Below are 25,806 nucleotides of genomic sequence, written 5' to 3' on the forward strand. Positions count from 1 at the left end.
CTTCCTGGACCAGAAACAAGCATCCTGGGACCGGTTTCTGGGTATTACCCTCCATCAGCCAGGCTAGCTTGAATCCAGTGGCACAGTGAGCAAGGGACCCACGTCTGGGCATACCCATTCCACTTTGTGTGAAAAGTGCTACACAAAAAATTGATGGACGGAATTCTGAATAAATTATACATTCACCCTCAGTCAAGAGATCCGGGTTAAATCCATTGTTCTTTTGCTCACCATGCCTCCAAAGTTTAGACCCACCCATATACAAATCAGTCTTGACCCTGTGCCAGGGCAACAGTCCAGACAGAACTGCTAAGCCAGGTCCTCTCTGGACTGGAAACAAGGATCCTGGGACTGGTTTCTGTGTATTACCCTTCATCAGCCAGGCTAGCTTGAATCCAGTGGCACAGTGAGCAAGGGACCCACGTCTGGGCATACCCATCCCACTTTGGGTAAAAAGTGCTACGCAAACAAATGATGGACGGAATGCTGAATAAATCATACATTCACCCCAGTCAAAAGATCTGGGTTAAATCCATCGTTATTTTGCTCACCATGCCATCCCAGTTTAGACCCAGCCATTTGAAGTCAGTCTTGACTATGTGCCTCATGGGAACAGTGCAGAATGAACTGCCAAGCCATGTCCTCCCTGGACCAGAAACAAGCATCCTGGGACCGGTTTCTGGGTATTACCCTCCATCAGCCAGGCTAGCTTGAATCCAGTGGCACAGTGAGCAAGGGACCACGTCTGGGCATACCCATTCCACTTCGTGTGAAAAGTGCTACCCAAAAAATTGATGGATGGAATTCTGAATAAATTATACATTCACCCTCCGTCAAGAGATCTGGGTTAAATCCATCGTTCTTTTGCTCACCATTCCACCCCAGTTTAGACCCAGCCATATGCAAATCAGTCTTGACCCTGTGCCTCATGGCAACAGTCCAGACAGAACTGCCAAGCCAGGTCCTCTCTGGACTGGAAACAAGGATCCTGGGACTGGTTTCTGGGTATTACCCTTCATCAGCCAGGCTAGCTTGAATCCAGTGGCACAGTGAGCAAGAAACCCACGTCTGGGCACACCCATCCCACTTTGGGTGAAAAGTGCTACGCAAACAAATGATGAACGGAATGCTGAATAAATCATCCTTTCACCCCTAGTTAAGATGTCTGGTTTAAATCCATCGTTCTTTTGCTCACCATGCCACCCCAGTTTAGAGCTAGCCATTTGCATATCAGTCTTGACCGTGTGCCTCATGGGAATAGTCCAGACCGAACTGCTAAGTCAGGTCCTCCCTGGATGGGAAACAAGCATCCTGGGACCCGTTTCTGTGTATTACCCTTCATCAGTCAGGCTAACTTGAATCCAGTGGCACAGTGAGCAAGGTTCCCACGTCTGGGCATACCCATCCCACTTAGGGTGAAAAGTGCTATGCAAACAAATGATGGACGGAATGCTAAATAAATCATACATTAACCCCAGTCAAAAGATCTGGGTTAAATCCATCGTTATTTTGCTCACCATGCCATCCCAGTTTAGACCCAGCCATTTGCAGTCAGTCTTGACTTATGTGCCTCATGGGAACAGTCCAGCCGAACTGCCAAGCCATGTCGTCCCTGGACCAGAAACAAGCATCCTGGGACCGGTTTCTGGGTATTACCCTCCATCAGCCAGGCTAGCTTGAATCCAGTGGCACAGTGAGCAAGGGACCCACGTCTGGGCATACCCATTCCACTTTGTGTGAAAAGTGCTACACAAAAAATTGATGGACAGAATTCTGAATAAATTATACATTCACCCTCAGTCAAGAGATCCGGGTTAAATCCATTGTTCTTTTGCTCACCATGCCACCAAAGTTTAGACCCAGCCATATACAAATCAGTCTTGACCCTGTGCCTCATGGCAACAGTCCAGACAGAACTGCTAAGCCAGGTCCTCTCTGGACTGGAAACAAGGATCCTGGGACTGGTTTCTGGGTATTACCCTTCATCAGCCAGGCTAGCTTGAATCCAGTGGCACAGTGAGCAAGGGACCTATGTCTGGGCATACCCATCCCACTTTGGGTAAAAAGTGCTACGCAAACAAATGATGGACGGAATGCTGAATAAATCATACATTCACCGCAGTCAAAAGATCTGGGTTAAATCCATCGTTATTTTGCTCACCATGCCATCCCAGTTTAGACCCAGCCATTTGAAGTCAGTCTTGACTATGTGCCTCATGGGAACAGTCCAGAACGAACTGCCAAGCCATGTCGTCCCTGGACCAGAAACAAGCATCCTGGGACCGGTTTCTGGGTATTACCCTCCATCAGCCAGGCTAGCTTGAATCCAGTGGCACAGTGAGCAAGGGACCCACGTCTGGGCATACCCATTCCCCTTTGTGTGAAAAGTGCTACACAAAAAATTGATGGACGGAATTCTGAATAAATTATACATTTACCCTCAGTCAAGAGATCCGGGTTAAATAAATTGTTCTTTTGCTCACCATGCCACCAAAGTTTATACCCAGCCATATACAAATCAGTCTTGACCCTGTGCCTCATGGCAACAGTCCAGACAGAACTGCTAAGCCAGGTCCTCTCTGGACTGGAAACAAGGATCCTGGGACTGGTTTCTGGGTATTACCCTTCATCAGCCAGGCTAGCTTGAATCCAGTGGCACAGTGAGCAAGGGACCCACGTCTGGGCATACCCATCCCACTTTGGGTAAAAAGTGCTACGCAAACAAATGATGGACGGAATGCTGAATAAATCATACATTCACCCCAGTCAAAAGATCTGGGTTAAATCCATCGTTATTTTGCTCACCATGCCATCCCAGTTTAGACCCAGCCATTTGAAGTCAGTCTTGACTATGTGCCTCATGGGAACAGTCCAGAACGAACTGCCAAGCCATGTCCTCCCTGGACCAGAAACAAGCATCCTGGGACCGGTTTCTGGGTATTTCCCTCCATCAGCCAGGCTAGCTTGAATCCAGTGGCACAGTGAGCAAGGGACCCACGTCTGGGCATACCCATTCCACTTCGTGTGAAAAGTGCTACCCAAAAAATTGATGGATGGAATTCTGAATAAATTATACATTCACCCTCCGTCAAGAGATCTGGGTTAAATCCATCGTTCTTTTGCTCACCATGCCACCCCAGTTTAGACCCAGCCATATGCAAATCAGTCTTGACCCTGTGACTCATGGCAACAGTCCAGACAGAACTGCCAAGCCAGGTCCTCTCTGGACTGGAAACAAGGATCCTGGGACTGGTTTCTGGGTATTACCCTTCATCAGCCAGGCTTGCTTGAATCCAGTGGCACAGTGAGCAAGGGACCCACGTCTGGGCATACCCATCCCACTTTGGGTGAAAAGTGCTACGCAAACAAATGATGAACGGAATGCTGAATAAATCATACTTTCACCCCCAGTCAAGATATCTGGTTTAAATCCATTGTTCTTTTGCTCACCATGCCACCCCAGTTTAGAGCTAGCCATTTGCATATCAGTCTTGACCGTGTGCCTCATGGAAATAGTCCAGACCGAACTGCCAAGTCAGGTCCTCCCTGGATGGGAAACAAGCATCCTGGGACCGGTTTCTGGGTATTACCCTTCATCAGTCAGGCTAGCTTGAATCCGGTGGCACAGTGAGCAAGGGACCCACTTCTGGGCATACCCATCCCACTTAGGGTGAAAAGTGCTACGCAAACAAATGATGGATGGAATGCTGAATTAATCATACATTCTCCCCCACTTAAGCGATCTGGGTTAAATCCATCGTTCTTTTGCTCACCATGCCACCCCAGTTTAGACCTAGCCATTTGCATATCAGTCTTGACCGTGTGCCTCATGGGAATAGTCCAGACCGATCTGCCAAGCCAGGTCCTACCTGGATGGGAAACAAGCATCCTGGGACCCGTTTCTGGGTATTACCCTTCATCGGTCAGCCTAGCTTGAATCCAGTGGCACAGTGAGCAAGGGACCCACTTCTGGGTATACCCATCCCACTTAGGGTGAAAGTGCTACGCAAGCAAATGATGGATGGAATGCTGAATTAATCATACATTCTCCCCCACTCAAGAGATCTGGGTTAAATCTATCTTTCTTTTGCTCACCATGCCACCCCAGTTTAGACCCAGCCATATAGAAATCAGTCTTGACCCTGTGCCTCATGGGAACAGTCCAGACCGAACTGCCAAGCCAGGTCCTCCCTACACTGGAAACAAGCATCCTGGGACCGGTTTCTGGGTATTACCCTTCATCAGCCAGGTTTGCTTGAATCCAGTGGCACAATGAGCAAGGTTCCCACGTCTGGGTATACCCTTCCCACTTAGGGTAAAAAGTGCTACGCAAACAAATTATGGAGGGAATGCTGAATAAATCATACATTCACCCCAGTCAAAAGATCTGGGTCAAATCCATTGTTATTTTGCTCACCATGCCACCCCAGTTTTGATCCAGCCATATGCAAATCAGTCTTGACCATGTGCCTCATGGAAACAGTCCAGACTGAACTGCTAAGCCATGTCCTCCCTGGATCAGAAAGAAGCATCCTGGGACCGGATTCCGGGTATTATCCTTCATCAGAAAGGCTAGCTTGAATCCAGTGGCACAGTGAGCAAGGGACCTCATCTAGGCATACCCATGTCAGTTAGGGTGAAAAGTGCTACGCAAACAAATGATGGACAGAATGCTGAATAAATCTTACATTCACCCCCAGTCAAGAGATCTGGGTTAAATCCATTGTTCTTTTGCTCACCATGCCACCCCACTTTAGACCAAGCCATATGCAAAGCAGTATTGACCCTGTACCTCATGGGAACAGTCGAGACCGAACTGACAAGCCAGGTCCTTCCTGGACCGGAACCAAGCACCGTGGGACCGGTTTCTGGGTATTACCCTTCATTAGCCAGGCTAGCTTGAATCCAGTGGCACAGTGAGCAAGGGATCCACGTCTGGGCATACCTATCCCACTTAGGGTGAAAAGTGCTACAGAAACAAAGGATGGACGGAAGGCTGATTAAATCATACATTCACCCCAGTCAAGAGATCTGGGTTAAATCCATCGTTCTTTTGCTCACCATGCCACCCAAGTTTAGACCCAGCCATATGCTAATCAGCCTTGACCCTGTGCCTCATGGGAACAGTCCAGACCGAATTGCTAAGCAAGGTCCTCCCTGGACTGGAAACAAGCATCCTGGGACCGGTTTCCGTTTATTACCCTTCATCAGCAAGGCTAGCTTGAATCCAGTGGTAACGTGACCAAGGGACCCACATCTGGGGATACCCATCCCACTTAGTGTAAAAAGTACTACACCAACAAATGATGGATGGAATCCTGAATAAATCATACATTCTCCCCCAGTCAAGAGATCTGGGTTAAATCCATGGTTCTTTTGCTCACCATGCCACCCCAGTTTAGACTTGGCCATATGCAAATCAGTCTTCACTCTGTGCCTAATGGGAACAGTCCAGCGGAACTGCCAAGCCAGGTCCTCCCTGGACAGGAAACAAGTATCCTGGCACTGGTTTCTGGGTATTACCGTTTATCAGCCTGGCTAGCTTGAATCCAGTGGCACATTGAGCAAGGGACCCACCTCTCGGCATACCCATCCCATTTACGGTGAAAAGTGCTACGCAAAGAAATGATGGATGGAATGCTGAATAAATCATACATTGAACCCCAGTCCTCAGGTCTGGGTTAAATCCATCGTTCTTTTGCTCACCATGCCATCCCAGTTTAGACCCAGCCATTTGAAGTCAGTCTTGACTATGTGCCTCATGGGAATAGTCCAGACCGAACTGCCAAGCCAGGTCCTCCCTGGACGGGAAATAAGAAACCTGGGACCCGTTTCTGGGTATTACCCTTCATCAGTCAGGCTAGCTTGAATCCAGTGGCACAGTGAGCAAGGATCCCACGTATGGGCATACCCATCCCACTTACGGTGAAAAGTGCTACGCAAACAAATGATGGACGGAATGCTGAAAAAATCATACATTCACCCCAGTCAAAAGATCTGGGTTAAATCCATCGTTATTTTGCTCACCATGCCATCCCAGTTTAGACCCAGCCATTTGAAGTCAGTCTTGACTATGTGCCTCATGGGAACAGTCCAGACCGAACTGCCAAGCCATGTCCACCCTGGACCAGAAACATGTATCCTGGGACCGGTTTCTGGGTATTACCCTCCATCAGCCAGGCTAGCTTGAATCCAGTGGCACAGTGAGCAAGGGACCCACGTCTGGGCATACCCATTCCACTTCGTGTGAAAAGAGCTACACAAAAAATTGATGGACGGAATTCTGAATAAATTATACATTCACCCTCAGTCAAGAGATCCGGGTTAAATCCATCGTTCTTTTGCTCACCATACCACCCCAGTTTAGACCCACCATATGCAAATCAGTCTTGACCCTGTGCCTCTTGGGAACAGTCCAGACCGAACTGCCAATCAAGGTCCTCCCTGGACTGGAAACAAACATCCTGGGACCGGTTTCTGGGTATTACCCTTCATCAGGGGGGCTAGCTTGAATCCAGTGGCACAGTCAGCAAGGGACCTCATCTAGGCATACCCATGTCAGTTAGGGTGAAAAGTGCTATGCAAACAAATGATGGACGGAATGCTGAATAAATCATACATTCACCCCAGTCAAGAGATTTGGGTTAAATCCATCGTTCTTTTGCTCACCATGCCACCCAAGTTTAGACCCAGCCATATGCTAATCAGCCTGGACCCTGTGCCTCATGGGAACAGTCCAGACAAAATTGCCAAGCCAGGTCCTCACTGGGTTGGAAACAAGCATCCTCGGACATGTTTCTGGGTATTACCCTTCATCAGCAAGGCTAGATTGAATCCAGTGGTACAGTGAGCAAGGGACCTACGTCCGGGCATACCCATCCCACTTAGTGTAAAAAGTACTACACAAACAAATGATGGATGGAATGCTGAATAAATCATACATTCTCCCCCAGTCAAGAGATCTGGGTTAAATCCATCGTTGTTTTGCTCACCATGCCACCCCAGTTTAGACCCAGCCAAATTCAAATCAGTCTTTACCCTGTGCCTCACGGGAACAGTCCAGACCGAACAACCAAGCCAGGTCCTCCCTGGATTGGAAACAAGCATCCTGGCACCGGTTTCTGGGTATTACCCTTCATCAGCTAGGCTAGCTTGAATCCAGTGGCACAGTGAGCATGGGACCCACGTCTGGGCACACCCATCCCACTTAGGGTGAAAAGTGCTATTCAAACAAATGATGCGCGGAATGCTGAATAAATCATACATTCACCCCCATCAAAAGATCTGGGTTAAATCCATCGTTCTTTTGCTCACCATGCCACCCCAGTTTAGACCCAGTCATATGCAATTCAGTATTGACCATTTGCCTCATGGGAAAATCCAGACCGAACTGCCAAGCCAGGTCCTCACTGGAACGGAAATAAGCATCCTGGGACCGGTTTCAGGGTATTACCCTTCATCAGCCAGGCTAAAAGCTTGAATCCAGTGGCACAGTGAGCAATGGACCAACTTCTGGGCATACCCATCCCACTTAGGGTGAAAAGTGCTACGCAAACAAATGATGGACAGAATTCTGAATAAATCATACATTCAGCCCCAGTCAAGACATCTGGGTAAAATCCATTGTTCTTTTGCTTACCATGCCACCCCAGTTTAGACCCAGCCATATGCAAATCAGTCTTCACCCTGTGCCTCATGGGAACAGTCCAGACCGAACTGCCAAGCCAGGTCCTCCCTGGACTGGAAACAAGCATCCTGGCACCGGTTTCTGTGTATTACCCTTCATCAGCTAGGCTAGCTTGAATCCAGTGGCACAGTGAGCATGGGACCCACGTCTGGGCACACCCATCCCACTTAGGGTGAAAAGTGCTATTCAAACAAATGATGCACGGAATGCTGAATAAATCATACATTCTCCCCCAGTCAAGAGATCTGGGTTAAATCCATTGTTCTTTTGCTCACCATGCCACCCCAGTTTAGACCCAGCCAAATTCAAATCAGTCTTTACCCTGTGCCTCATGGGAACAGTCCAGACCGAACTACCAAGCCAGGTCCTCCCTGGACTGGAAACAAGCATCCTGGCACCGGTTTCTGGGTATTACCCTTCATCAGCTAGGCTAGCTTGAATCCAGTGGCACAGTGAGCATGGGACCCACGTCTGGGCACACCCATCCCACTTAGGGTGAAAAGTGCTATTCAAACAAATGATGCACGGAATGCTGAAATAAATCATACATTCACCCCCATCAAAAGATCTGGGTTAAATCCATCGTTCTTTTTCTCACCATGCCACCCCAGTTTAGACCCAGCCATATGCAATTCAGTATTGACCGTTTGCCTCATGGGAACATCCAGACCGAACTGCCAAGCCAGGTCCTCACTGGAACGGAAATAAGCATCCTGGGACCGGTTTCAGGGTATTACCCTTCATCAGCCAAGCTAAAAGCTTGAATCCAGTGGCACAGTGAGCAATGGACCAACTTCTGGGCATACCCATCCCACTTAGGGTGAAAAGTGCTACGCAAACAAATGATGGACAGGATGCTGAATAAATCATACATTCAGCCCCAGTCAAGACATCTGGGTAAAATCCATTGTTCTTTTGCTCACCATGCCACCCCAGTTTAGACCCAGCCATATGCAAATCAGTCTTCACCCTGTGCCTCATGGGAGCAGTCCAGACCGAACTGCCAAGCCAGGTCTTCCCTGGACTGGAAACAAGCATCCTGACACCGGTTTCTGGGTATTACCCTTCATCAGCCAGGCTAGCCTGAATCCAGTGACACAGTAAGCAAGGGACCCACGTCTGGGCACACCCATCCCACTTAGGGTGAAAAGTGCTATTCAAACAAATGATGGACGGAATGCTGAATAAATCATACATTCACCCAAAGTCAAAAGATCTGGGTTAAGTCCATCGTTCTTTTGCTCACCATGCCACACCAGTTTAGACCCAGCCATAGGCAATTCATTACTGACCGTGTGCCTCATGGGAACATCCAGACCGAACTGCCAAGCCAGGTCCCACCTGGACCAGAAATAAACTTCCTGGGACCTGTTTCTGCGTATTACCCTTCATCAGCCAGGCTAAAAGCTTGAATCCAGTGGCACAGTGAGCAAGGGACCCACATCCGGGCATACCCATTCCACTTCAGGTGAAAAGTGCTACATAAAAAATTGATGGACGGAAAGCTGAATGAATCATACATTCACCCCCAGTCAAGAGATCCGAGTTAAATCCATTGTTCTTTTGCCCACCATGCCACCCCAGTTTAGACCCATTCATATGCAAATCAGTGTCTTGACCCTGTGCCTCATGGGAACAGTCCAGACCGAACTGCCAAGCCAGGTCCTCTCTGGACTGGAAACAAGCATCCTGGGACTGGTTTTTGGGTATTACCCTTCATCAGCCAGGCTAGATGGAATCCAGTGGCACAGTGAGCAAGGGACCCACGTCTGGGCATACCCATCCCACTTAGTGTGAAATGTGCTACGCAAACAAATGATGGACGGAATGCTGAATAAATCATACATACACCCCCAGTCAAGAGATCTGGGTTAAATCCATTGTTCATTTGCTCACCATGCCATCCCAGTTTAGACCTAGCCATATGCATATCAGTCTTGACTGTGTGCCTCAGGAGAGCAGTCAAGACTGAACTGCCAAACCAGGTCCTGCCTGGACCAGAAGCAAGCATCCTTGGATCGGTTTCTGGGCATTACCCTTCATCAGCGAGGCTAGTTTGCATCCAGTGGCACAGTGAGCAAGAGACCCACATCTGGGCATACCCATCCCACTTAGGGTGAAAAGTGCTACACAAACAAATGATGGACGGAATGCTGAATAAATCATACATTCACCCCCAGTCAAGAGATCCGGGTTAAATCCATTGTTCTTTTGCTCACCATGCTATCCCAGTTTAGACCTAGCCATATGCATATCAGTCTTGACCGTGTGCCTAATGGGAACAGTCAAGACTGAACTGCCAAACCAGGTCCTGCCTGGACCAGAAGCAAGCATCCTTGGATCGGTTTCTGGGTATTACCCTTCATCAGCGAGGCTAGCTTGCATCCAGTGGCACAGTGAGCAAGAGACCCACATCTGGGCATACCCATCCCACTTAGGGTGAAAAGTGCTATTCAAACAAATGATGCATGGAATGCTGAATAAATCATACATTCTCCCCCAGTCAAGAGATCTGGGTTAAATCCATTGTTCTTTTGCTCACCATGCCACCCCAGTTTAGACCCAGCCAAATTCAAATCAGTCTTTACCCTGTGCCTCATGGGAACAGTCCAGACCGAACTACCAAGCCAGGTCCTCCCTGGACTGGAAACAAGCATCCTGGCACCGGTTTCTGGGTATTACCCTTCATCAGCTAGGCTAGCTTGAATCCAGTGGCACAGTGAGCATGGGACCCACGTCTGGGCACACCCATCCCACTTAGGGTGAAAAGTGCTATTCAAACAAATGATGCACGGAATGCTGAATAAATCATACATTCACCCCCATCAAAAGATCTGGGTTAAATCCATCGTTCTTTTTCTCACCATGCCACCCCAGTTTAGACCCAGCCATATGCAATTCAGTATTGACCGTTTGCCTCATGGGAACATCCAGACCGAACTGCCAAGCCAGGTCCTCACTGGAACGGAAATAAGCATCCTGGGACCGGTTTCAGGGTATTACCCTTCATCAGCCAAGCTAAAAGCTTGAATCCAGTGGCACAGTGAGCAATGGACCAACTTCTGGGCATACCCATCCCACTTAGGGTGAAAAGTGCTACGCAAACAAATGATGGACAGGATGCTGAATAAATCATACATTCAGCCCCAGTCAAGACATCTGGGTAAAATCCATTGTTCTTTTGCTCACCATGCCACCCCAGTTTAGACCCAGCCATATGCAAATCAGTCTTCACCCTGTGCCTCATGGGAGCAGTCCAGACCGAACTGCCAAGCCAGGTCTTCCCTGGACTGGAAACAAGCATCCTGACACCGGTTTCTGGGTATTACCCTTCATCAGCCAGGCTAGCCTGAATCCAGTGACACAGTAAGCAAGGGACCCACGTCTGGGCACACCCATCCCACTTAGGGTGAAAAGTGCTATTCAAACAAATGATGGACGGAATGCTGAATAAATCATACATTCACCCAAAGTCAAAAGATCTGGGTTAAGTCCATCGTTCTTTTGCTCACCATGCCACACCAGTTTAGACCCAGCCATATGCAATTCATTACTGACCGTGTGCCTCATGGGAACATCCAGACCGAACTGCCAAGCCAGGTCCCACCTGGACCAGAAATAAACTTCCTGGGACCTGTTTCTGCGTATTACCCTTCATCAGCCAGGCTAAAAGCTTGAATCCAGTGGCACAGTGAGCAAGGGACCCACATCCGGGCATACCCATTCTACTTCAGGTGAAAAGTGCTACATAAAAAATTGATGGACGGAAAGCTGAATGAATCATACATTCACCCCCAGTCAAGAGATCCGAGTTAAATCCATTGTTCTTTTGCCCACCATGCCACCCCAGTTTAGACCCATTCATATGCAAATCAGTGTCTTGACCCTGTGCCTCATGGGAACAGTCCAGACCGAACTGCCAAGCCAGGTCCTCTCTGGACTGGAAACAAGCATCCTGGGACTGGTTTTTGGGTATTACCCTTCATCAGCCAGGCTAGATGGAATCCAGTGGCACAGTGAGCAAGGGACCCACGTCTGGGCATACCCATCCCACTTAGTGTGAAAAGTGCTACGCAAACAAATGATGGACGGAATGCTGAATAAATCATACATTCACCCCCAGTCAAGAGATCTGGGTTAAATCCATTGTTCTTTTGCTCACCATGCCATCCCAGTTTAGACCTAGCCATATGCATATCAGTCTTGACCGTGTGCCTCATGGGAACAGTCAAGACTGAACTGCCAAACCAGGTCCTGCCTGGACCAGAAGCAAGCATCCTTGGATCGGTTTCTGGGTATCACCCTTCATCAGCGAGGCTAGCTTGCATCCAGTGGCACAGTGAGCAAGAGACCCACATCTGGGCATACCCATCCCACTTAGGGTGAAAAGTGCTACACAAACAAATGATGGACGGAATGCTGAATAAATCATACATTCACCCCCAGTCAAGAGATCCGAGTTAAATCCATTGTTCTTTTGCCCACCATGCCACCCCAGTTTAGACCCATTCATATGCAAATCAGTGTCTTGACCCTGTGCCTCATGGGAACAGTCCAGACCGAACTGCCAAGCCAGGTCCTCTCTGGACTGGAAACAAGCATCCTGGGACTGGTTTTTGGGTATTACCCTTCATCAGCCAGGCTAGATGGAATCCAGTGGCACAGTGAGCAAGGGACCCACGTCTGGGCATATCCATCCCACTTAGTGTGAAAAGTGCTACGCAAACAAATGATGGACGGAATGCTGAATAAATCATACATACACCCCCAGTCAAGAGATCTGGGTTAAATCCATTGTTCATTTGCTCACCATGCCATCCCAGTTTAGACCTAGCCATATGCATATCAGTCTTGACCGTGTGCCTCAGGAGAGCAGTCAAGACTGAACTGCCAAACCAGGTCCTGCCTGGACCAGAAGCAAGCATCCTTGGATCGGTTTCTGGGTATTACCCTTCATCAGCGAGGCTAGTTTGCATCCAGTGGCACAGTGAGCAAGAGACCCACATCTGGACATACCCATCCCACTTAGGGTGAAAAGTGCTACACAAACAAATGATGGACGTAATGCTGAATAAATCATACATTCACCCCCAGTCAAGAGATCCGGGTTAAATCCATTGTTCTTTTGCTCACCATGCTATCCCAGTTTAGACCTAGCCATATGCATATCAGTCTTGACCGTGTGCCTAATGGGAACAGTCAAGACTGAACTGCCAAACCAGGTCCTGCCTGGACCAGAAGCAAGCATCCTTGGATCGGTTTCTGGGTATTACCCTTCATCAGCGAGGCTAGCTTGCATCCAGTGGCACAGTGAGCAAGAGACCCATATCTGGGCATACCCATCCCACTTAGGGTGAAAAGTGCTACACAAACAAATGATGGACGGAATGCTGAATAAATCATACATTCACCCCCAGTCAAGAGATCTGGGTTAAATCCATTGTTCTTTTGCTCACCATGCCATCCCAGTTTAGACCTAGCCATATGCATATCAGTCTTGACCGTGTGCCTCATGGGAACAGTCAAGACTGAACTGCCAAACCAGGTCCTGCCTGGACCAGAAGCAAGCATCCTTGGATCGGTTTCTGGGTATCACCCTTCATCAGCGAGGCTAGCTTGCATCCAGTGGCACAGTGAGCAAGAGACCCACATCTGGGCATACCCATCCCACTTAGGGTGAAAAGTGCTACACAAACAAATGATGGACGGAATGCTGAATAAATCATACATTCACCCCCAGTCAAGAGATCTGGGTTAAATCCATCGTTCTTTTGCTCACCATGCCACCCCAGTTTAGACCTAGCCATTTGCATATCAGTCTTGACCGTGTGCCTCATGGGAACAGTCCAGACCGATCTGCCAAGCCAGGTCCTACCTGGATGGGAAACAAGCATCCTGGGACCCGTTTCTGGGTATTACCCTTCATCGGTCAGCCTAGCTTGAATCCAGTGGCACAGTGTGCAAGGGACCCACTTCTGGGCATACCCATCCCACTTAGGGTGAAAGTGCTACGCAAACAAATGATGGATGGAATGCTGAATTAATCATACATTCTCCCCCACTCAAGAGATCTTGGTTAAATCTATTGTTCTTTTGCTCACCATGCCATCCCAGTTTAGACCCAGCCATTTGAAGTCAGTCTTGACTATGTGCCTCATGGGAACAGTCCAGATCGAACTGCCAATCCATGTCCACCCTGGACCAGAAAAATGCATCCTGGGACCGGTTTCTGGGTATTACCCTCCATCAGCCAGGCTAGCTTGAATCCAGTGGCACAGTGAGCAAGGAACCCACGTCTGGGCATACCCATTCCACTTCGTGTGAAAAGTGCTACACAGAAAATTGATGGATGGAATTCTGAATAAATTATACATTCACCCTCAGTCAAGAGATCCGGGTTAAATCCATCGTTCTTTTGCTCACCATGACACTCCAGTTTAGACCCGCCATATGCAAATCAGTCTTGACCCTGTGCCTCTTGGGAACAGTCCAGACCGAACTGCTAATCAAGGTCCTCCCTGGACTGGAAACAAGCATCCTGGGACCGGTTTCTGAGTATTACCGTTCCACAGCCAGGCTAGCTTGAATCCAGTGGCACAGTGATCAAGGGACCTCATCTAGGCATACCCATGTCAGTTAGGGTGAAAAGCGCTATTCAAACAAATGATGGACGGAATGCTGAATAAATCATACATTCACCCCAGTCAAGAGATCTGGGTTAAATCTATCGTTCATTTGCTCACCATGCCATCCCAGTTTAGACCTAGCCATATGCATATCAGTCTTGACTGTGTGCCTCAGGAGAGCAGTCAAGACTGAACTGCCAAACCAGGTCCTGCCTGGACCAGAAGCAAGCATCCTTGGATCGGTTTCTGGGTATTACCCTTCATCAGCGAGGCTAGTTTGCATCCAGTGGCACAGTGAGCAAGAGACCCACATCTGGGCATACCCATCCCACTTAGGGTGAAAAGTGCTACACAAACAAATGATGGACGGAATGCTGAATAAATCATACATTCACCCCCAGTCAAGAGATCCGGGTTTAATCCATTGTTCTTTTGCTCACCATGCTATCCCAGTTTAGACCTAGCCATATGCATATCAGTCTTGACCGTGTGCCTAATGGGAACAGTCAAGACTGAACTGCCAAACCAGGTCCTGCCTGGACCAGAAGCAAGCATCCTTGGATCGGTTTCTGGGTATTACCCTTCATCAGCGAGGCTAGCTTGCATCCAGTGGCACAGTGAGCAAGAGACCCACATCTGGGCATACCCATCCCACTTAGGGTGAAAAGTGCTATTCAAACAAATGATGCACGGAATGCTGAATAAATCATACATTCTCCCCAAGTCAAGAGATCTGGGTTAAATCCATTGTTCTTTTGCTCACCATGCCACCCCAGTTTAGACCCAGCCAAATTCAAATCAGTCTTTACCCTGTGCCTCATGGGAACAGTCCAGACCGAACTACCAAGCCAGGTCCTCCCTGGACTGGAAACAAGCATCCTGGCACCGGTTTCTGGGTATTACCCTTCATCAGCTAGGCTAGCTTGAATCCAGTGGCACAGTGAGCATGGGACCCACGTCTGGGCACACCCATCCCACTTAGGGTGAAAAGTGCTATTCAAACAAATGATGCACGGAATGCTGAATAAATCATACATTCACCCCCATCAAAAGATCTGGGTTAAATCCATCGTTCTTTTTCTCACCATGCCACCCCAGTTTAGACCCAGCCATATGCAATTCAGTATTGACCGTTTGCCTCATGGGAACATCCAGACCGAACTGCCAAGCCAGGTCCTCACTGGAACGGAAATAAGCATCCTGGGACCGGTTTCAGGGTATTACCCTTCATCAGCCAAGCTAAAAGCTTGAATCCAGTGGCACAGTGAGCAATGGACCAACTTCTGGGCATACCCATCCCACTTAGAGTGAAAAGTGCTACGCAAACAAATGATGGACAGGATGCTGAATAAATCATACATTCAGCCCCAGTCAAGACATCTGGGTAAAATCCATTGTTCTTTTGCTCACCATGCCACCCCAGTTTAGACCCAGCCATATGCAAATCAGTCTTCACCCTGTGCCTCATGGGAGCAGTCCAGACCGAACTGCCAAGCCAGGTCTTCCCTGGACTGGAAACAAGCATCCTGACACCGGTTTCTGGGTATTACCCTTCATCAGCCAGGCTAGCCTGAATCCAGTGACACAGTAAGCAAGGGACCCACGTCTGGGCACACCCATCCCACTTAGGGTGAAAAGTGCTATTCAAACAAATGATGGACGGAATGCTGAATAAATCATACATTCACCCAAAGTCAAAAGATCTGGGTTAAGTCCATCGTTCTTTTGCTCACCATGCCACACCAGTTTAGACCCAGCCATATGCAATTCATTACTGACCGTGTGCCTCATGGGAACATCCAGACCGAACTGCCAAGCCAGGTCCCACCTGGATCAGAAATAAACTTCCTGGGACCTGTTTCTGCGTATTACCCTTCATCAGCCAGGCTAAAAGCTTGAATCCAGTGGCACAGTGAGCAAGGGACCCACATCCGGGCATACCCATTCCACTTCAGGTGAAAAGTGCTACATAAAAAATTGATGGACGGAAAGCTGAATGAATCATACATTCACCCCCAGTCAAGAGATCCGAGTTAAATCCATTGTTCTTTTGCCCACCATGCCACCCCAGTTTAGACCCATTCATATGCAAATCAGTGTCTTGACCCTGTGCCTCATGGGAACAGTCCAGACCGAACTGCCAAGCCAGGTCCTCTCTGGACTGGAAACAAGCATCCTGGGACTGGTTTTTGGGTATTACCCTTCATCAGCCAGGCTAGATGGAATCCAGTGGCACAGTGAGCAAGGGACCCACGTCTGGGCATACCCATCCCACTTAGTGTGAAAAGTGCTACGCAAACAAATGATGGACGGAATGCTGAATAAATCATACATACACCCCCAGTCAAGAGATCTGGGTTAAATCCATTGTTCATTTGCTCACCATGCCATCCCAGTTTAGACCTAGCCATATGCATATCAGTCTTGACTGTGTGCCTCAGGAGAGCAGTCAAGACTGAACTGCCAAACCAGGTCCTGCCTGGACCAGAAGCAAGCATCCTTGGATCGGTTTCTGGGTATTACCCTTCATCAGCGAGGCTAGTTTGCATCCAGTGGCACAGTGAGCAAGAGACCCACATCTGGGCATACCCATCCCACTTAGGGTGAAAAGTGCTACACAAACAAATGATGGACGGAATGCTGAATAAATCATACATTCACCCCCAGTCAAGAGATCCGGGTTAAATCCATTGTTCTTTTGCTCACCATGCTATCCCAGTTTAGACCTAGCCATATGCATATCAGTCTTGACCATGTGCCTAATGGGAACAGTCAAGACTGAACTGCCAAACCAGGTCCTGCCTGGACCAGAAGCAAGCATCCTTGGATCGGTTTCTGGGTATTACCCTTCATCAGCGAGGCTAGCTTGCATCCAGTGGCACAGTGAGCAAGAGACCCACATCTGGGCATACCCATCCCACTTAGGGTGAAAAGTGCTACACAAACAAATGATGGACGGAATGCTGAATAAATCATACATTCACCCCCAGTCAAGAGATCTGGGTTAAATCCATTGTTCTTTTGCTCACCATGCCATCCCAGTTTAGACCTAGCCATATGCATATCAGTCTTGACCGTGTGCCTCATGGGAACAGTCAAGACTGAACTGCCAAACCAGGTCCTGCCTGGACCAGAAGCAAGCATCCTTGGATCGGTTTCTGGGTATCACCCTTCATCAGCGAGGCTAGCTTGCATCCAGTGGAACAGTGAGCAAGAGACCCACATCTGGGCATACCCATCCCACTTAGGGTGAAAAGTGCTACACAAACAAATGATGGACGGAATGCTGAATAAATCATACATTCACCCCCAGTCAAGAGATCCGAGTTAAATCCATTGTTCTTTTGCCCACCATGCCACCCCAGTTTAGACCCATTCATATGCAAATCAGTGTCTTGACCCTGTGCCTCATGGGAACAGTCCAGACCGAACTGCCAAGCCAGGTCCTCTCTGGACTGGAAACAAGCATCCTGGGACTGGTTTTTGGGTATTACCCTTCATCAGCCAGGCTAGATGGAATCCAGTGGCACAGTGAGCAAGGGACCCACGTCTGGGCATATCCATCCCACTTAGTGTGAAAAGTGCTACGCAAATAAATGATGGACGGAATGCTGAATAAATCATACATACACCCCCAGTCAAGAGATCTGGGTTAAATCCATTGTTCATTTGCTCACCATGCCATCCCAGTTTAGACCTAGCCATATGCATATCAGTCTTGACCGTGTGCCTCAGGAGAGCAGTCAAGACTGAACTGCCAAACCAGGTCCTGCCTGGACCAGAAGCAAGCATCCTTGGATTGGTTTCTGGGTATTACCCTTCATCAGCGAGGCTAGTTTGCATCCAGTGGCACAGTGAGCAAGAGACCCACATCTGGGCATACCCATCCCACTTAGGGTGAAAAGTGCTACACAAACAAATGATGGACGGAATGCTGAATAAATCATACATTCACCCCCAGTCAAGAGATCCGGGTTAAATCCATTGTTCTTTTGCTCACCATGCTATCCCAGTTTAGACCTAGCCATATGCATATCAGTCTTGACCGTGTGCCTAATGGGAACAGTCAAGACTGAACTGCCAAACCAGGTCCTGCCTGGACCAGAAGCAAGCATCCTTGGATCGGTTTCTGGGTATTACCCTTCATCAGCGAGGCTAGCTTGCATCCAGTGGCACAGTGAGCAAGAGACCCACATCTGGGCATACCCATCCCACTTAGGGTGAAAAGTGCTACACAAACAAATGATGGACGGAATGCTGAATAAATCATACATTCACCCCCAGTCAAGAGATCTGGGTTAAATCCATTGTTCTTTTGCTCACCATGCCATCCCAGTTTAGACCTAGCCATATGCATATCAGTCTTGACCGTGTGCCTCATGGGAACAGTCAAGACTGAACTGCCAAACCAGGTCCTGCCTGGACCAGAAGCAAGCATCCTTGGATCGGTTTCTGGGTATCACCCTTCATCAGCGAGGCTAGCTTGCATCCAGTGGCACAGTGAGCAAGAGACCCACATCTGGGCATACCCATCCCACTTAGGGTGAAAAGTGCTACACAAACAAATGATGGACGGAATGCTGAATAAATCATACATTCACCCCCAGTCAAGAGATCTGGGTTAAATCCATCGTTCTTTTGCTCACCATGCCACCCCAGTTTAGACCTAGCCATTTGCATATCAGTCTTGACCGTGTGCCTCATGGGAACAGTCCAGACCGATCTGCCAAGCCAGGTCCTACCTGGATGGGAAACAAGCATCCTGGGACCCGTTTCTGGGTATTACCCTTCATCGGTCAGCCTAGCTTGAATCCAGTGGCACAGTGTGCAAGGGACCCACTTCTGGGCATACCCATCCCACTTAGGGTGAAAGTGCTACGCAAACAAATGATGGATGGAATGCTGAATTAATCATACATTCTCCCCCACTCAAGAGATCTTGGTTAAATCTATTGTTCTTTTGCTCACCATGCCATCCCAGTTTAGACCCAGCCATTTGAAGTCAGTCTTGACTATGTGCCTCATGGGAACAGTCCAGATCGAACTGCCAATCCATGTCCACCCTGGACCAGAAAAATGCATCCTGGGACCGGTTTCTGGGTATTACCCTCCATCAGCCAGGCTAGCTTGAATCCAGTGGCACAGTGAGCAAGGAACCCACGTCTGGGCATACCCATTCCACTTCGTGTGAAAAGTGCTACACAGAAAATTGATGGATGGAATTCTGAATAAATTATACATTCACCCTCAGTCAAGAGATCCGGGTTAAATCCATCGTTCTTTTGCTCACCATGACACCCCAGTTTAGACCCGCCATATGCAAATCAGTCTTGACCCTGTGCCTCTTGGGAACAGTCCAGACCGAACTGCTAATCAAGGTCCTCCCTGGACTGGAAACAAGCATCCTGGGACCGGTTTCTGAGTATTACCGTTCCACAGCCAGGCTAGCTTGAATCCAGTGGCACAGTGATCAAGGGACCTCATCTAGGCATACCCATGTCAGTTAGGGTGAAAAGCGCTATTCAAACAAATGATGGACGGAATGCTGAATAAATCATACATTCACCCCAGTCAAGAGATCTGGGTTAAATCTATCGTTCATTTGCTCACCATGCCATCCCAGTTTAGACCTAGCCATATGCATATCAGTCTTGACTGTGTGCCTCAGGAGAGCAGTCAAGACTGAACTGCCAAACCAGGTCCTGCCTGGACCAGAAGCAAGCATCCTTGGATCGGTTTCTGGGTATTACCCTTCATCAGCGAGGCTAGTTTGCATCCAGTGGCACAGTGAGCAAGAGACCCACATCTGGGCATACCCATCCCACTTAGGGTGAAAAGTGCTACACAAACAAATGATGGACGGAATGCTGAATAAATCATACATTCACCCCCAGTCAAGAGATCCGGGTTAAATCCATTGTTCTTTTGCTCACCATGCTATCCCAGTTTAGACCTAGCCATATGCATATCAGTCTTGACCGTGTGCCTAATGGGAACAGTCAAGACTGAACTGCCAAACCAGGTCCTGCCTGGACCAGAAGCAAGCATCCTTGGATCGGTTTCTGGGTATTACCCTTCATCAGTGAGGCTAGCTTGCATCCAGTGGCACAGTGAGCAAGAGACCCACATCTGGGCATACCCATCCCACTTAGGGTGAAAAGTGCTATTCAAACAAATGATGCACGGAATGCTGAATAAATCATACATTCTCCCCCAGTCAAGAGATCTGGGTTAAATCCATTGTTCTTTTGCTCACCATGCCACCCCAGTTTAGACCCAGCCAAATTCAAATCAGTCTTTACCCTGTGCCTCATGGGAACAGTCCAGACCGAACTACCAAGCCAGGTCCTCCCTGGACTGGAAACAAGCATCCTGGCACCGGTTTCTGGGTATTACCCTTCATCAGCTAGGCTAGCTTGAATCCAGTGGCACAGTGAGCATGGGACCCACGTCTGGGCACACCCATCCCACTTAGGGTGAAAAGTGCTATTCAAACAAATGATGCACGGAATGCTGAATAAATCATACATTCACCCCCATCAAAAGATCTGGGTTAAATCCATCGTTCTTTTTCTCACCATGCCACCCCAGTTTAGACCCAGCCATATGCAATTCATTATTGACCGTTTGCCTCATGGGAACATCCAGACCGAACTGCCAAGCCAGGTCCTCACTGGAACGGAAATAAGCATCCTGGGACCGGTTTCAGGGTATTACCCTTCATCAGCCAAGCTAAAAGCTTGAATCCAGTGGCACAGTGAGCAATGGACCAACTTCTGGGCATACCCATCCCACTTAGGGTGAAAAGTGCTACGCAAACAAATGATGGACAGGATGCTGAATAAATCATACATTCAGCCCCAGTCAAGACATCTGGGTAAAATCCATTGTTCTTTTGCTCACCATGCCACCCCAGTTTAGACCCAGCCATATGCAAATCAGTCTTCACCCTGTGCCTCATGGGAGCAGTCCAGACCGAACTGCCAAGCCAGGTCTTCCCTGGACTGGAAACAAGCATCCTGACACCGGTTTCTGGGTATTACCCTTCATCAGCCAGGCTAGCCTGAATCCAGTGACACAGTAAGCAAGGGACCCACGTCTGGGCACACCCATCCCACTTAGGGTGAAAAGTGCTATTCAAACAAATGATGGACGGAATGCTGAATAAATCATACATTCACCCAAAGTCAAAAGATCTGGGTTAAGTCCATCGTTCTTTTGCTCACCATGCCACACCAGTTTAGACCCAGCCATATGCAATTCATTACTGACCGTGTGCCTCATGGGAACATCCAGACCGAACTGCCAAGCCAGGTCCCACCTGGACCAGAAATAAACTTCCTGGGACCTGTTTCTGCGTATTACCCTTCATCAGCCAGGCTAAAAGCTTGAATCCAGTGGCACAGTGGGCAAGGGACCCACATCCGGGCATACCCATTCCACTTCAGGTGAAAAGTGCTACATAAAAAATTGATGGACGGAAAGCTGAATGAATCATACATTCACCCCCAGTCAAGAGATCCGAGTTAAATCCATTGTTCTTTTGCCCACCATGCCACCCCAGTTTAGACCCATTCATATGCAAATCAGTGTCTTGACCCTGTGCCTCATGGGAACAGTCCAGACCGAACTGCCAAGCCAGGTCCTCTCTGGACTGGAAACAAGCATCCTGGGACTGGTTTTTGGGTATTACCCTTCATCAGCCAGGCTAGATGGAATCCAGTGGCACAGTGAGCAAGGGACCCACGTCTGGGCATACCCATCCCACTTAGTGTGAAAAGTGCTACGCAAACAAATGATGGACGGAATGCTGAATAAATCATACATACACCCCCAGTCAAGAGATCTGGGTTAAATCCATTGTTCATTTGCTCACCATGCCATCCCAGTTTAGACCTAGCCATATGCATATCAGTCTTGACTGTGTGCCTCAGGAGAGCAGTCAAGACTGAACTGCCAAACCAGGTCCTGCCTGGACCAGAAGCAAGCATCCTTGGATCGGTTTCTGGGTATTACCCTTCATCAGCGAGGCTAGTTTGCATCCAGTGGCACAGTGAGCAAGAGACCCACATCTGGGCATACCCATCCCACTTAGGGTGAAAAGTGCTACACAAACAAATGATGGACGGAATGCTGAATAAATCATACATTCACCCCCAGTCAAGACATCCGGGTTAAATCCATTGTTCTTTTGCTCACCATGCTATCCCAGTTTAGACCTAGCCATATGCATATCAGTCTTGACCGTGTGCCTAATGGGAACAGTCAAGACTGAACTGCCAAACCAGGTCCTGCCTGGACCAGAAGCAAGTATCCTTGGATCGGTTTCTGGGTATTACCCTTCATCAGCGAGGCTAGCTTGCATCCAGTGGCACAGTGAGCAAGAGACCCACATCTGGGCATACCCATCCCACTTAGGGTGAAAAGTGCTACACAAACAAATGATGGACGGAATGCTGAATAAATCATACATTCACCCCCAGTCAAGAGATCTGGGTTAAATCCATTGTTCTTTTGCTCACCATGCCATCCCAGTTTAGACCTAGCCATATGCATATCAGTCTTGACCGTGTGCCTCATGGGAACAGTCAAGACTGAACTGCCAAACCAGGTCCTGCCTGGACCAGAAGCAAGCATCCTTGGATCGGTTTCTGGGTATCACCCTTCATCAGCGAGGCTAGCTTGCATCCAGTGGCACAGTGAGCAAGAGACCCACATCTGGGCATACCCATCCCACTTAGGGTGAAAAGTGCTACACAAACAAATGATGGACGGAATGCTGAATAAATCATACATTCACCCCCAGTCAAGAGATCCGAGTTAAATCCATTGTTCTTTTGCCCACCATGCCACCCCAGTTTAGACCCATTCATATGCAAATCAGTGTCTTGACCCTGTGCCTCATGGGAACAGTCCAGACCGAACTGCCAAGCCAGGTCCTCTCTGGACTGGAAACAAGCATCCTGGGACTGGTTTTTGGGTATTACCCTTCATCAGCCAGGCTAGATGGAATCCAGTGGCACAGTGAGCAAGGGACCCACGTCTGGGCATATCCATCCCACTTAGTGTGAAAAGTGCTACGCAAACAAATGATGGACGGAATGCTGAATAAATCATACATACACCCCCAGTCAAGAGATCTGGGTTAAATCCATTGTTCATTTGCTCACCATGCCATCCCAGTTTAGACCTAGCCATATGCATATCAGTCTTGACCGTGTGCCTCAGGAGAGCAGTCAAGACTGAACTGCCAAACCAGGTGCTGCCTGGACCAGAAGCAAGCATCCTTGGATTGGTTTCTGGGTATTACCCTTCATCAGCGAGGCTAGTTTGCATCCAGTGGCACAGTGAGCAAGAGACCCACATCTGGGCATACCCATCCCACTTAGGGTGAAAAGTGCTACACAAACAAATGATGGACGGAATGCTGAATAAATCATACATTCACCCCCAGTCAAGAGATCCGGGTTAAATCCATTGTTCTTTTGCTCACCATGCCATCCCAGTTTAGACCTAGCCATATGCATATCAGTCTTGACCGTGTGCCTAATGGGAACAGTCAAGACTGAACTGCCAAACCAGGTCCTGCCTGGACCAGAAGCAAGCATCCTTGGATCGGTTTCTGGGTATTACCCTTCATCAGCGAGGCTAGCTTGCATCCAGTGGCACAGTGAGCAAGAGACCCACATCTGGGCATACCCATCCCACTTAGGGTGAAAAGTGCTACACAAACAAATGATGGACGGAATGCTGAATAAATCATACATTCACCCCCAGTCAAGAGATCTGGGTTAAATCCATTGTTCTTTTGCTCACCATGCCATCTCAGTTTAGACCTAGCCATATGCATATCAGTCTTGACCGTGTGCCTCATGGGAACAGTCAAGACTGAACTGCCAAACCAGGTCCTGCCTGGACCAGAAGCAAGCATCCTTGGATCGGTTTCTGGGTATCACCCTTCATCAGCGAGGCTAGCTTGCATCCAGTGGCACAGTGAGCAAGAGACCCACATCTGGGCATACCCATCCCACTTAGGGTGAAAAGTGCTACACAAACAAATGATGGACGGAATGCTGAATAAATCATACATTCACCCCCAGTCAAGAGATCTGGGTTAAATCCATCGTTCTTTTGCTCACCATGCCACCCCAGTTTAGACCTAGCCATTTGCATATCAGTCTTGACCGTGTGCCTCATGGGAACAGTCCAGACCGATCTGCCAAGCCAGGTCCTACCTGGATGGGAAACAAGCATCCTGGGACCCGTTTCTGGGTATTACCCTTCATCGGTCAGCCTAGCTTGAATCCAGTGGCACAGTGTGCAAGGGACCCACTTCTGGGCATACCCATCCCACTTAGGGTGAAAGTGCTACGCAAACAAATGATGGATGGAATGCTGAATTAATCATACATTCTCCCCCACTCAAGAGATCTTGGTTAAATCTATTGTTCTTTTGCTCACCATGCCATCCCAGTTTAGACCCAGCCATTTGAAGTCAGTCTTGACTATGTGCCTCATGGGAACAGTCCAGATCGAACTGCCAATCCATGTCCACCCTGGACCAGAAAAATGCATCCTGGGACCGGTTTCTGGGTATTACCCTCCATCAGCCAGGCTAGCTTGAATCCAGTGGCACAGTGAGCAAGGAACCCACGTCTGGGCATACCCATTCCACTTCGTGTGAAAAGTGCTACACAGAAAATTGATGGATGGAATTCTGAATAAATTATACATTCACCCTCAGTCAAGAGATCCGGGTTAAATCCATTGTTCTTTTGCTCACCATGACACCCCAGTTTAGACCCGCCATATGCAAATCAGTCTTGACCCTGTGCCTCTTGGGAACAGTCCAGACCGAACTGCTAATCAAGGTCCTCCCTGGACTGGAAACAAGCATCCTGGGACCGGTTTCTGAGTATTACCGTTCCACAGCCAGGCTAGCTTGAATCCAGTGGCACAGTGATCAAGGGACCTCATCTAGGCATACCCATGTCAGTTAGGGTGAAAAGCGCTATTCAAACAAATGATGGACGGAATGCTGAATATATCATACATTCACCCCAGTCAAGAGATCTGGGTTAAATCTATCGTTCTTTTGCTCACCTTGCCACCCAAGTTTAGACCCAGCCATATGCTAATCAGCCTGGACCTTGTGCCTCATGGGAACAGTCCAGACAAAATTTCAAAGCCAGGTCCTCCCTGGATTGGAAACAAGCATCCTCGGACATGTTTCTGGGTATTACCCTTCATCAGCAAGGCTAGCTTGAATCCAGTGGTACAGTGAGCAAGGGACCTAAGTCTGGGCATACCCATCCCACTTAGTGTGAAAAGTACTACTCAAACAAATGATGGATGGAATGCTGAATAAATCTTACATTCTCCCCCAGTCAAGAGATCTGGGTTAAATCCATTGTTCTTTTGCTCAACCTGCCACCCCAGTTTAGACATAGCCAAATTCAAATCAGTCTTTACCCTGTGCCTCATGGGAACAGT

The sequence above is a fragment of the Triturus cristatus genome, chromosome 5_2 (genome assembly GCF_964204655.1).
Source record: "Triturus cristatus chromosome 5_2, aTriCri1.1, whole genome shotgun sequence".
In the NCBI taxonomy this organism is placed as follows: Eukaryota; Metazoa; Chordata; class Amphibia; order Caudata; family Salamandridae; genus Triturus; species Triturus cristatus.